We start from the raw sequence: 13,159 nt of genomic DNA, 5'->3' as shown, positions 1-13,159 counted from the left end.
ACGTTCCCCAACAAGTATCTCTTCCATAATTATGGGACGCGGTCCCCTTAGTTGTCGCTATCATCGCATCTGATGGCTGGAGCGCGTGCGCTCGCGCGAGCGAACGAGTGCAGCTGCACGAGTCAGACTTTAGGATAAAGAAACACCCGCTCGGGCGACTCGGGCGGCGCCCAAACCCTAGCCGCCGGGGCCGCGATCTCCCTCTTCCCCTCCCTTTGCCGTCGCCGGAGGACGCCGCCGGGCTAAGCCCGGAGGCCGACGGCGGTGGCGGGGGACTCCCTCTCTCCCGCTTCTTAGGGGTGGTGCGGTGCCCCTAAACGCGTGGTGGTACGGTCGATTCAATCTATGCGTCGCGGCGGCCATGGTTGCAGCTGGCGGCGGCGTCGTGGCCGGCCCTGCCTTGGGCGGTGGTAGCTGCAGGTGCGGCGTATCACTGTACCGCGAAGGGCGGTGGCTGCGGTCGTCGGCGGCGTCGGTGTGGAGGGCCTGGTGGACTATTCGGTGGCGCCTCTGGTCAGATCTAATCTGGCCGGTGCAGCCGACGATGGTGGCCATCTCCTCCGTCGGAGGTGGTCGGCCTGAGGCTGGATGGCCAGATCTCGACATCCGTCATCTAGTCCCGGCCGCGAGTCGAGAAGACAGATTTGCCGGTGAAAACCGAGCCGTTGGCAGGCGAGGGCGGTGTTTTGCACCGTTAGCTTGATGAAGGCATCACCGTGTAACTTCTGTCGACCCACTTGTCACTAGTAGGAAATGGGGCTTTTACCCCGGTTCATAAGGGCCTTTAGTCCCGGTTCTGGAACCAGGACTAAAGGGTCGTTACTAATGCCCTAGCCCTTTAGTCCCGGTTCTTACACGAACCGGGACTAAAGGCCGTCCACGTGGCCGGTGGGGGGAGCACAGGCAGGAGGGCCTTTGGTCCCGGTTGGTGCCACCAACCAGGACCAATAGGCATCCACGCGTCAGCACCTGGCAGGAGCTGAGGTTTTTGTTTTTTTTTGGAAGGGGGGAGGTTTGGGGGTTTTGGGGGGTTAATTTAGGTTGTTATTAGGTAGCTATTAGAGAGAAGTGTCCTCTCTTATATCCCCGTGCTTGGTTTACCAACGCTACGTACTGCTATGCCTAAACATGGCTTAGATTGAAGTGAAGGCAACATGTGGTGCATGTCGAAAGTAATACTAATCCAGACTTGATCAAGTTTGGATTGTACTACTTTCGACACGCAGCACATGCATGTTGCCTTCACTGCTTCAATCCAATCCATGTTCATTTCACCCGCTGATATATAATAACTCTTCATGCACGCATCATGCATCATCATATATAATAACAAGTCCTACTAATCATCATCATACAACTTCCTCGTTATTAATAACAAGTCATACGATCATCATCCTCACAGTCATCGAACCAACCCTACTTAATTGTTCTTAGCACATGATCATCAGTATTAGGTAGGACCGAAATACCCTCTTTAAGGTAAAATAGCATAAAACAATATAGACCATGACTCTCCATTATGGAGAATGGAGATCATCCTGTCTCCAATTCTTGCGCCTCGCTTCCTTTTGCTTCCAAGAAGCTCCTCGCGACTGTCCATACATTTTTTCCATTCTTTGATTTGCATGTCTCCACTTCTTTTAGAAATCCGGTATGGACAGTTGAGATTCGTAGGATGACCTGGTTGTATATTCAAAACATCAAGCCTACCATTCTGATACATCAAATGAGGCACACAATCCTCCGGGATTATCTGTTGAAAAACATAGTAATAACTTCATAGTTAGCAATGATAATGCACTAGTTTTAGAACTATGCAAAATATGCACGGATGTCGTAATAGTAAGAAATCTTACCAGGGTATCTCCATAGTAGTTACCGTAGTTCAACACGTGCACTAGTGGCACGTATGGAGGACCATAATGATGAGGAGTTTGATTGTAGATATTGTAATTCTCAATATCAGTACAAAATCCGACCAGATGAGTTTTCTCCTTATAAGTTAACTCAGAGCCATCGGTGTAGTAGGTTCTGTCTACCATGTTCCGCACATTGTTTGAACAATCAAAATAAGTTGTCAACTAATTTGAAATGAACAATATAAATTAGCTAATAACTATGTTTGAGAAACTCACATAGCGGTAGAATTGGAGGCGTATCAACAAGGACCCAAATGTCCATATTGTCTTGCTCGATGTCAGGATCACCAAGATCCATGGTGACAAGCATACCCTCATCAAAACCATACATCTTGCAAAATGCTTCCCAATTTTTGCAACCAAAATGGGTTACGCTCTCAGAATTATACAGCTTTACTTCAAAATCTATATCATGATGGGTCCTTAGGTGAATTTTCTTTGTTTCCATACTTTCATGGTCTTCAAAACTCATCCTCTCCAAGACGTAGCGTCTTGCATGGCATGGGATAAGCTAGCCGAATTGTAAAAGATGAAAAGTACACGTTGAAATAGTTGAAGTCGTGCTTAATTACGAAAAAATAACACTAGCTTGTCGTCGTTGCGTACCGTTTCAACATCGAACGTCTCCTCCAGCTTAATACTGAAGCGCCGATCTTCGTCCAGGTGAGGCCTGTCGCACTGACCTCGGTCGTCGTGGCACCAGTCGCACTCCCCCGGGAGACTTTCGTCGTCCGAGTACGACATTTCCTATGTTCATTAAATATATGTACTAAAAAACCTAAGTTAGTTCATTATTATTCATCACGGGTTGACTATCGGTTTTGTCGAGTCTTTTCTTGAAAACTCTCAGCTCACGTGGTGTATACATTCGACCGTTGGTGATGGTCGCTCCTCCCTTTGTCCCCGTGTGCATTACACCAAAATGTCTAGCTAGCACACGGGAACAAAGGAGAAGCGACCCCCACGACAACAGTCGGGATTCTTCGTCCTCTCATATATATATGGTGGAACTCTCCCTCACTGATTCCTCTCTGACATTTGCGACCGTCGGTGATGGTAGCTCCTCCTTTCGTTCTCGAGTGCATTACACCAAATTGTCTAGCTAGCACACGGGAACGAAGGAGAAGCTACCCCCACGACAACAGTCGGGATTCTTCGTCCTCTCATATATGGTGGAGACTCGACAGACTTACAGTCAACCCGAAATATCGTTTAATTATCTTTCTAAAAGAGGATTTGGCTGGTCTCACCTCGATGTCGGAGGGGGCGGTGACGGGGACGACGGCGGGGATGATGGAGGGGCCGGGGGGGCTCCTAGATTTCTGCGAAAACAAAAACCCTATAAGCTATCAACTAATCATAGTGCTCTCCAATTTTAGCATTCAAAGTAGGATCGGAGTAGTTTCCACTTTGAGCATTCAATAAGCAAAATCAAATCACAAAATAAAGTAGTATTCAAATTAGGATGCATTCAATTATAAGCAAAACTACATCATCTCCATGCGTCCGTACATCGTCGAATATTATCACTAATACACCTCGAATACTATCATACGTATAGCATCGCTAGTACAGCTAGAACTGTAGCGCCCGACGGATATCGGCGCGGGCGGTGGACACCCAAAGGGACGGAACCATCACAGGATCATAGCTCCAGTGAGATCCCTAAAGAACCTGCCAGGTATTGTCGAACCTGCCCTCCAACGCAACCATGTAGCGACGGACGTGCTGGTCCTCCTCGCTGACACGGTGACGTACCTCCTCCGCGGTGTCCGGAAGTCTCGGCACCGTCACTGGCCCACGCGAACGCCACCAAACAAGGATCGGGTCAACGACGGGCTGGTTCCTCACCAACCTACGCCCACCGGAAGGTAGCACCTCCCAAAACCAGCCCGGCGGAGCCCAGTCCCGGACATGGCCCCTCTGATCAAGCCGGCCTCCTCCGCCGAGTCGACGACGAGGATGCGGGATAGGCATCGTCGACGTCGATGCGGGAATAATTGCTTTAACTAAAAAAACAAACTAGTTCTATTAATTTCCTTACTATAAATAGAATAAAGTAGTACTTACTACAAATAAACTAGCTAGTTTAACTAGTTCTATTATTTTTCTAACTAATTCTATTAAACACTTTCTAAGTAGTACTTACTAAAAGTTATCGGGGAGGGGGGTACATATATCGACAACGACATACCCGATAAAAAATAAGAAGAGGAAGAAGACAAAAAAAAGAGGAGAAGAAGAAAGGAATAGAGGAGGAGATCGAAGAAAAAAAAGAAAAAAAGAGGAGAAGAAGAAGGAATAGAGGAGAAGAAGAAAATAGAGAATAATATATTATTCTATTTCTTCTTCTTCTCCTCTATTTCTTCTTCTTCTACTCTTTTTTTTCTTCTTTTTCATCTTCTTATTTATTTCTCCTCTACTTCCTCTCCTCTTCTTCTTATTCTTCTTCTTCTTCTCCTTCTTCCTCTTCTTATTTTCCTTTTTTCTCTCCTTCTTTTTCTTCTAAATATGAACATACATAAATGACTTCTAAATATGAAAAATCTAAACTACACATCTAAATTACAACAACTAACTTAACTACACATCCAAATTAACTAAACTAAATTAACTAAATTAATACATCTAAATTAACTAAATTAATACATCTACAGTACTATATATAGCTAGGGGGCGCGGCGGCAGCGGCGGCGGCCATTACAGGGAGGAGGAGGAGGGGATCGGGGCGGCGCTCACAGGGTGGCGGAGGGCGACGGCGACCGCGGCGGGCCGGGGGCGGAGGGCGGCGACGGTGACGTATACGGGGCGACGGCTCGGGAGCGCGCGGCGGAGGCCGACGGCGACGGCGGCGGGGTGGCGGAGGACGACGGCGATGGGCGATGGCGTGGGCTCGGGGGCACGGGCGACGGCGACGACGACGGGGCAGCCTGGCGGCGTAGATCGAGCTCGTGGCGTCGTCGGGCGGGGGGAAACTGGCGATGGAAATCTGAAAATTTCCAAAGTGCTACTTATATAGCAAAGGCTTTGGTCCCGGTTGGTGGCTCCAACCGGAACCAATACCCACCCTTTGGTCCCGGTTGGTGCCACCAACCGGGACTAAAGGCCTCTTTTCATCAGCGCAAAGGGCGGGAAGCAGAGGGCTTTGGTCCCGGTTGGAGGCACCAACCGGGACCAAAGGGGAGCATTGGTTCCGGTTGGAGCCACCAACCGGGACTAATGTGCTGGCGCGGTGCGGTGGGAAGTTTAGTCCCACCTCGCTAGCTGAGAGAGCTCAGCACCTGTTTATAAGCTGCGCTGCAGCTCAGGTGTTGAGCTCCTCTCTAATATGCAGGCATTATACATGCCTACCTTTGTCATTGCCATGTTGGGCCTATTGGGCCTGCGGGCCTGCATCCTGGCCCATGTGCAGATGGGTTTCTAGTCGTATGCAGGCTGTGTGGTCCATTAGGCGGCATTTTTTTATTTTTTTTCCAGTATTTTTTTGTTTTCTGAATTATTTATTTTCTTTTGATTTTTGCTTTATTTTTTAATTCTTTTTGCTTTTAGCTCAGAATAATTATAAACTTTCTGTTAATCCATTAGTTTCCAAATTTGAATAGTTTAAATTTCATCCGGAAACTCGTCTGTTACAAAGGGATTTCATTTTTTAAAACTTATTTGAACTCCTGACTTTTTGTGTGTTCAAAATGCACCATTCAAAGCCACATCATCATTTTTCAATCATTTCTGACTTCATTTGTTATTTTTCATGCATTTACTAATTATTTTGAGCTATAAGACCCTAAAATTGAAAAGCATTTCAAATGAACTCTGAAAAGGTTGAAAGTTGGCATGATATCATCATTTCATCCACATAGCATGTGCAAGAAAGTTGAGAGGGTTACGGCAAAAACTGGATGCACTTCGTGTACAAAACGGACAATCTCTTTCAAAGTATCAGGATTTCATCCGGAAACTCGTCTGTTACAAAGGGATTTCATTTTTTAAAACTTATTTGAACTCCTGACTTTTTGTGTGTTCAAAATGCACCATTCAAAGCCACATCATCATTTTTCAATCCTTTCTGACTTCATTTGTTATTTTTATGCATTTACTAATTATTTTGAGCTATAAGACCCTAAAATTGAAAAGCATTTGAAATGAACTCTGAAAAGGTTGAAAGTTGGCATGATATCATCATTTCATCCACATAGCATGTGCAAGAAAGTTGAGAGGGTTACGGCAAAAACTGGATGCACTTCGTGTACAAAACGGACAATCTCTTCCAAAGTATCAGGATTTCATCCGGAAACTCGTCTGTTACAAAGGAATTTCATTTTTTAAAACTTATTTGAACTCCTGACTTTTTGTGTGTTCAAAATGCACCATTCAAAGCCACATCATAATTTTTCAATCATTTCTGACTTCATTTGTTATTTTTCATGCATTTACTAATTATTTTGAGCTATGAGACCCTAAAATTGAAAAGCATTTGAAATGAACTCTGAAAAGGTTGAAAGTTGGCATGATATCATCATTTCATCCACATAGCATGTGCAAGAAAGTTGAGAGGGTTACGGCAAAAACTGGATGCACTTCGTGTACAAAACGGACAATCTCTTTCAAAGTATCAGGATTTCATCCGGAAACTCGTCTGTTACAAAGGGATTTCATTTTTTAAAACTTATTTGAACTCCTGACTTTTTGTGTGTTCAAAATGCACCATTCAAAGCCACATCATCATTTTTCAATCATTTCTGACTTCATTTGTTATTTTTCATGCATTTACTAATTATTTTGAGCTATAAGACCCTAAAATTGAAAAGCATTCGAAATGAACTCTGAAAAGGTTGAAAGTTGGCATGATATCATCATTTCATCCACATAGCATGTGCAAGAAAGTTGAGAGGGTTACGGCAAAAACTGGATGCACTTCGTGTACAAAACGGACAATCTCTTCCAAACGCATTTTATTTTTATTTATTTTACTGCTGCTATTTTTATTTATTTTTCTGCTGCTATTTTTACTTAATTTATTAAGGTTTATTTATTGTAGTTACTATAGTTTATTTTATTTTATTTTATTAAGGTTTATTTAGTTTTATTTATTTTATTAAGGTTTATTTATTTTATAAATATAAAAAATGAAAATAGATGCGCTTATAGAGAAAATTCAACCTAAATTCATAATAAATTTCTATGAAATTTACTGTGAATTTAGGTCAAATTTCCTGTATAAGGGCATCTATTTTCACTTTAAAAGGCAGAGAGGGACGGGCTTATAAACTGTGAGCCCCCTTCGGTTGGCGAGGTGGGACTAAACTGGCCGCAACTAGGACCAGCCCTTTAGTCCCGGTTTGTGGTATGAACCGGGACTAAAGGATGGTGGGCCAGGAGCGTGGCCCATTGGTCCCGGTTTGTACCACCAACCGGGACCAAAGGGTCCATACGAACCGGGACCAATGCCCACGAGGCCCCGACCGGCCCCCTGGGCTCACGAACCGGGACCAATGCTCACATTAGTCCCGGTCCGTGACTGAACCGGGGCTAATGTGGAAACTGCCCTGTGACCAAAGCCCTGTTTTCTACTAGTGTGTGCTGCTCCGGGGGAAACCCTAGGATCTGGTCTTCCAGATCGGTCGATGGCGGTACTGCGGTGTCGTTTCTCTCTTAGGAGCATCGTTGGTGGAGCAACGCTGAAAGACAGAGGCAGGAGGTGAAGCGGCTTCGTCTTGCACAGAGCTTCGGTGGAGATGTCAAGTCATGCCTAGCCGGCAGGTGCTACGTTGTGTCATGCCTGGTCGACAGGTGCTACACACGACAGATCCTCCAGAATCTTCGCGTCTGGATGGACGAGCGCAGGGCGGTGGCACTGTTGGGCGCCGTGGTGGCGTCGACGGATGGACGGACTGGCAAGGATGATGCGGATCTCTCTCCTGAAGATGGGTCAGCGGTCCGATGATGATGGCGGCTTCTAAACGTTTGCATGTGGTGTACGCTTCAGGTCTGCTGCACCAGCTATTTGTTCTGATACGTTATGTGGATGGATGGGCGACGACACCGGTTTTAGATATGGGAGTCAGAGCACTTCATATTATCGAATTTTTTAGGTGTGAGTGGTGGCTTTGGGCGGTTTGATGTATGTTCTTGTTAAACCTATGTTCAATAATAAATAAAGATGGCCGTATGCATCGATTGATGTAGAGGCCGGGGGTTTTAACCTCCTTTTCAGAAAAAATGATCAAAACGGAACAAACTGGGCTATCGCTAGCTGCACATCAAATCAAAACCATAAAAGGGCACATTTTGGTTCGAATGACCAACAGCAAATGGCCTATTGTTTTGAATGGTGCAGTCTCTCAGCCACATCTTGAACTCTTGCAAGCACCAAAACTTGACGCCTTTCTTCAAAAAAGCATACTCGTCCTCATTCTTTGGCCTTGGATCGCCGACTTTCGAGCACGGTGTTGGTTTAATCAAACCCAATCTCATGCCACCATCAATAATGACCATGTCGGCAAGACTAAGATCACGAAACAATGGGACACCACTTTCCTTGCCAGTCACCTTCGTGAAGATTTGATTTTCTTACTCTGTGAATCCATCCTCGTCCAATTCTTCCTCGAAGCCTCGCCATCCAAGCCATACCCATACATACGGCTATATAGGAGGCTACGATCCATGTCTTGTTGGAAGACAATGACATCCAAGTTACCGATGGCATGGTAATGAATCTCTCCATCTTCCACATAAGCATCACCATGAGAAATAGCGTGAGCATCAGCATGAGCAATAGCACGACCAATCATCACCATGAGCAATAGCACCATCATCACCATGAGCAATAGCATCAATCTCTTCCTCTTGAATTACTATGGCTCTAGCATTCATCCCTACTTCATTTGGTTGGCTACTTGGTGGTTGGCTAGAAGAATTGGGGACATACACCTCGACCGTATCATCATGCATTGGGGAGGAGACATTCCGGTTCAAGTCGATTTGTAGCTGAGGAATTTCAACCTTTGTGTCAAACAATTCAAGTGACTTGTCTTTCGATTCCTTAACTTTATCCCTGTACACTTTTCAATTCAATTCCGAGGTGATAGGCATACTCTTCAATTGAGACTTTACTCCCACTCTAACCTCGTACCTTTCAATAAGTTTAACCTCATCATTTGGGTCAACGAGGGGGTCGACGATGGCGAGGTGTCCTTCAGCTTGACGGAGACCAAAGGTGAAAACTGGAAGCGGGGCCTCATCGTGCAGGGCATTGAGATCAGACGTAAGAAATCAGGTTGAGCGAGGCGCTCCTAGGATTCGACTCGCCCGGGTCAGAGTAAATGAACAAGGAAAGCATATCTTCTGTAGTGTGAGGTTTTGAACGCCTCTCCTTTTGCTGCTAAAGCACATCTGTACAGACTGTGCTACCTAGATGACTGATGAGTTAGGGGTGTTTGGTTTGCTAGATGACGCATGCCGTTTGTAGGCCTTGGTTAGGCATATTTGCGTCTGGTTATGTGAGATCCTTCTGTCTAGTGCCTCCTTGGCATCTGGTTACGTGAGATCCTTGTGGCTTGTCGGCGTATCTACAAAGTTTAGTTGAAGATGTAAGTGAAAATGTATGGTTCTTTTGTATCTACAAAGGTAGGTAAGACGTCAAAATGCCATACATTTTCGCTTACATCTTCACTCACATATGCTTGCATATCTGTAAGAATAGATATTGCATGTTAGAAAGGTCATGCACTGCTTTTCTGGAACAGATAAGGAAAGAAAAGGTTGGTACAGTTCATTCTTTCGCAAGAGTCAGGACCTTGTAATACAGGATCTCTTCATATATGTTTCAGTCACCATCTTCCTTTGGCCGACTGTGAAGATTAGAAGAAGACAAAATTGGATTTCAAAAAGCAGCACAAGCCTTTGAGGAAAAAAACTGTGTGTCAAGGAAAGGAGAGAGGGCTTCAGCGAGAAACGGCGAAGTTAAGAAAATGTGTATGAGGAAAAAATATGTGAAAGAAAGGAGAGATTCTGCGGGAATAGGATTATTTTTCCTCTGGCCAACCGTGAAGATTTACTATAAGAAGATAAATTCATTCAACTAAACTGAAAAGAGAGGATGCAAAAAACTACAAAAATTTGGGGCGAGAGAGGCTCGAACTCTCGACCTCAGGATCACTCGCTATAGCTATGAGACCTACGCGCTAGCCAACTGCGCCACCGCCCCGTTTGTGTGTTCTTACCATATCCAACCTTATTTATAGGCATGATAGCTACAGTAGTGCTCTACCTTTTTCATACAGTTTTTTTTTTTAAAACGGATCTTTATACAGACTCGTTGTAGAGAACTACTTCCTCCGTTCCTAAATATAAGTCTTTATAAATATTTTACTATGGACTACGTAGTTAACAAAATAAAGGAATCTATACTCTAAAATGCATCTATATACATTCATAGGTGTTCCATAATGAAATCTCTATAAAGATTTATATTTAGAAACGGAGGGATAATAAGCAGTACGGCAAGACAGAGGAAACAATCGTCTGCGATTCTGTTTGTGTGCATACAGATGATGTACCCTCCACTGGCGATGTCAGTATAAACGACCTTTAGAACCAGTGCTTCTACTATTCATGTGCTTCGGGCTTGGGAATTTTTCTTCGGGTTTTGCCATGCCCGGCCCGAACCCGACCTGGCCCGGAGAATGATCATGTTTAGTACTCGGTATACAATGGTCGTTTTTTTTTGCGAACCAACATGTGGTTGGATGAATAGGAGATAGTGGTATCTTCAGCCCATCAGGGTTCAAGTCATGGTGCTCGCATTTATTTCTGAATTTATTTTATTCCGGCGATGCGCGTTCAGTGTGAGGAGACGTTCCCGTCAACTACGAGGCACCTTTGGTGACTTCGTCAATCTCAAGATGATATGTCGACTCGGTCTCTCGAAGGTGCTCATAGGGGTAGGGTGTACGTGTGTGTTCATAGGGATGAGTGTATGCGCCTATATATGAGCGAATGCGTCTGTATCATGTTAAAAAATGATCCCTTTTTTTAGATAAAGAGAGCTTCCTCTTTGATTTCTATTATGAGGAACCACATTGTCTTATTACAACTACCAGTGACATAGAAAGGAAAAGGATGATGCATGATCAAGACAGAACAAACTGGGCTATCCCTAGCTGCCTATCAGAACCACACAAAAAATCTATATTAGCGTAGGCACCGATAACCCAGAGACACACAAACAATTCAAACTCTACCATCATCCTCGGAAAGCCACATGTCGGATCTCCAGGAGATGTTAATAAAGGTGCACAAACCACATTTAAGTTTTGGATGGAAATAAAGCTTAACCAAAAGCGACCAGCAAGGGGGCAAAGGAGATCGAATTGAAGAGGTCTAGAAGAGCTTCGACCTGGAGAAGAGGTCCTCCTATCATCATGCATCAATCCTACAAGTCGCCATCCATCCAAGAACAGGTCTGAAGATTTCTCCAACAATCACCTCAGCCCTTTTTACGACCCATGTTTCGCGGTCTTATCTGCAAAATAAACCAGTCATGAAGCATTTTGATTATCAACCTTGTTGTTATAAAAGATTCCTCGTTTCATAGTTTTCAATTCGTCCAAAATATATATGTAATACCAACAGCCGCCAGATCTCTATTATTCTTACTAAAACCCTTCAACCACACATTAAACGTGTCATGAACATTAAATAATAGGTTTGATTTACAACCCTCATCATTGAAATCAGTCACATTGCACCCTGAACTTACCACATAGTTCAAAAGGCAACCCTTGACTCGGTTTTTGGCCGGTCAACTGGTTTTGACTAAGTCAAAGCTGACTGGGCAGCCAACTTAGCAGCCCACAAACACATACATAGGGGCTGTATTGGTATTTAATATTTTGTTTACAGTTTTTTTCAAGGGAATGACATTTCGGCTTGACCGCTAGCGGCCCAGTAAAGTAAAATAGTTTAAATATAAATACTATATCGGTATGGTCGGATGTTCTACAAGTTATTCAAATTCATCGATCCCAAGTTCAAGCATACTCGAGTCGGTATCCACACACGACGGCGTTCATCTAGACGCTATGCCCCTTGAGTTTCATCCAACAATGCATCAATGTGAAGGGACTGCCCTCCATTGTTTGGGGCGGCACATGTGGGCTATACAATAATGTGATCATCAAGTTGCAACATTCAGTGTGATACAATGAATTGACTAACATGTTGAGCAACAAGAAGCAAAACCTTCAATCTCCATGATTAACGCGCCCGATAGCCACCTTCTTTCCACCCGTGCGATCGCACCGCAATACTTCATGACGGAGTTTGAGATAGTGTACCACAGATGAGATAGTGACTTCACGTTACGATCACACATCATATGCAAGTTGTAGGAAGTGAAGTGTTTTTTCTAGTGAAACCAAGAGTGCTCATTGTGCCAAAATACCGCGCCCCTTGCTTCATGCCTGCAAAGTCCGCACTTTTGACCAACCAAACACTTGTTGGGCGTGGTGTCCGCCTTAGACAACATCGACAGGGGCGGAGGGTACCTCGCTGTGGATGAATCCGGGGGTGAAATGGTGGCATAGTTCAAGGAGGGCAAGCAGGTGGGTGGGGCAGCCAATGTTCAACAAGGCATGTGCAGCAGCCGAGGTGGTAGAGCAAAAACGTTGGAATGGGAGGCTGTGGATATAGAGCAAGGGGGAGGGACAAATTGAGGGGAAAGGGGTCCGAAAGAGAGGATTTGGGTGGGCCGGGGTGTCACAGGCCTACGTGGCGGAGGTTTGGACTCCCGCAAACCTTTCACGAGTTGGTGACCGGTTTACGGGATTTTGAATGCCTGAACGCGTCCGCGGTCGTTTGAGGTACCATGTTGGATGGCAAAATAATGTTCCAAACGTTTAAGATGATTTGATGATCCCCGTTGGAGTTGCCCCTATGTTGTACGGCTTTTCTTCTTATTGAACACAATGTGGTTCTTCCTTGGTGGCCTAGAGCTAGGGATGGAATTTTAACTCGAAACTCATGAGCTAAAGGAGTAGCTCGTGACTGGGCTCGACTCAGTTTTGGTGACTAACGAGTGGAGCCGAGTTTTAATCTGAGCTCGTTAACAAAACAAGTTTAATGAGCCAAGCTAACGAGTTACTCGTTTAGCTCATTAATCAGAAGGGGCGCGAGATAAGTACCGATATTGTTATATATTCTTGTCACTTATAAATTTTACCAAGTGTTCTTTCAGTGTA

General features: G+C 44.7%; 1 non-coding gene across 1 annotated transcript; it reads right to left on the bottom strand.

Annotated features, from left to right (window-relative positions):
* Positions 1 to 10,038: 10,038 nt before the first annotated feature.
* Positions 10,039 to 10,125, bottom strand: TRNAM-CAU (transfer RNA methionine (anticodon CAU)). The gene is given in 2 exon segments: positions 10,039 to 10,074; positions 10,088 to 10,125. It is a non-coding gene; the product is annotated as a tRNA-Met (tRNA).
* Between the last annotated feature and the right edge of the window lie 3,034 nt (positions 10,126 to 13,159).

This window comes from Triticum aestivum, chromosome 6D, assembly GCF_018294505.1.
Source record: "Triticum aestivum cultivar Chinese Spring chromosome 6D, IWGSC CS RefSeq v2.1, whole genome shotgun sequence".
NCBI lineage: Eukaryota > Viridiplantae > Streptophyta > Magnoliopsida > Poales > Poaceae > Triticum > Triticum aestivum.
This window is presented reverse-complemented; position numbering and strand designations above follow the sequence as displayed.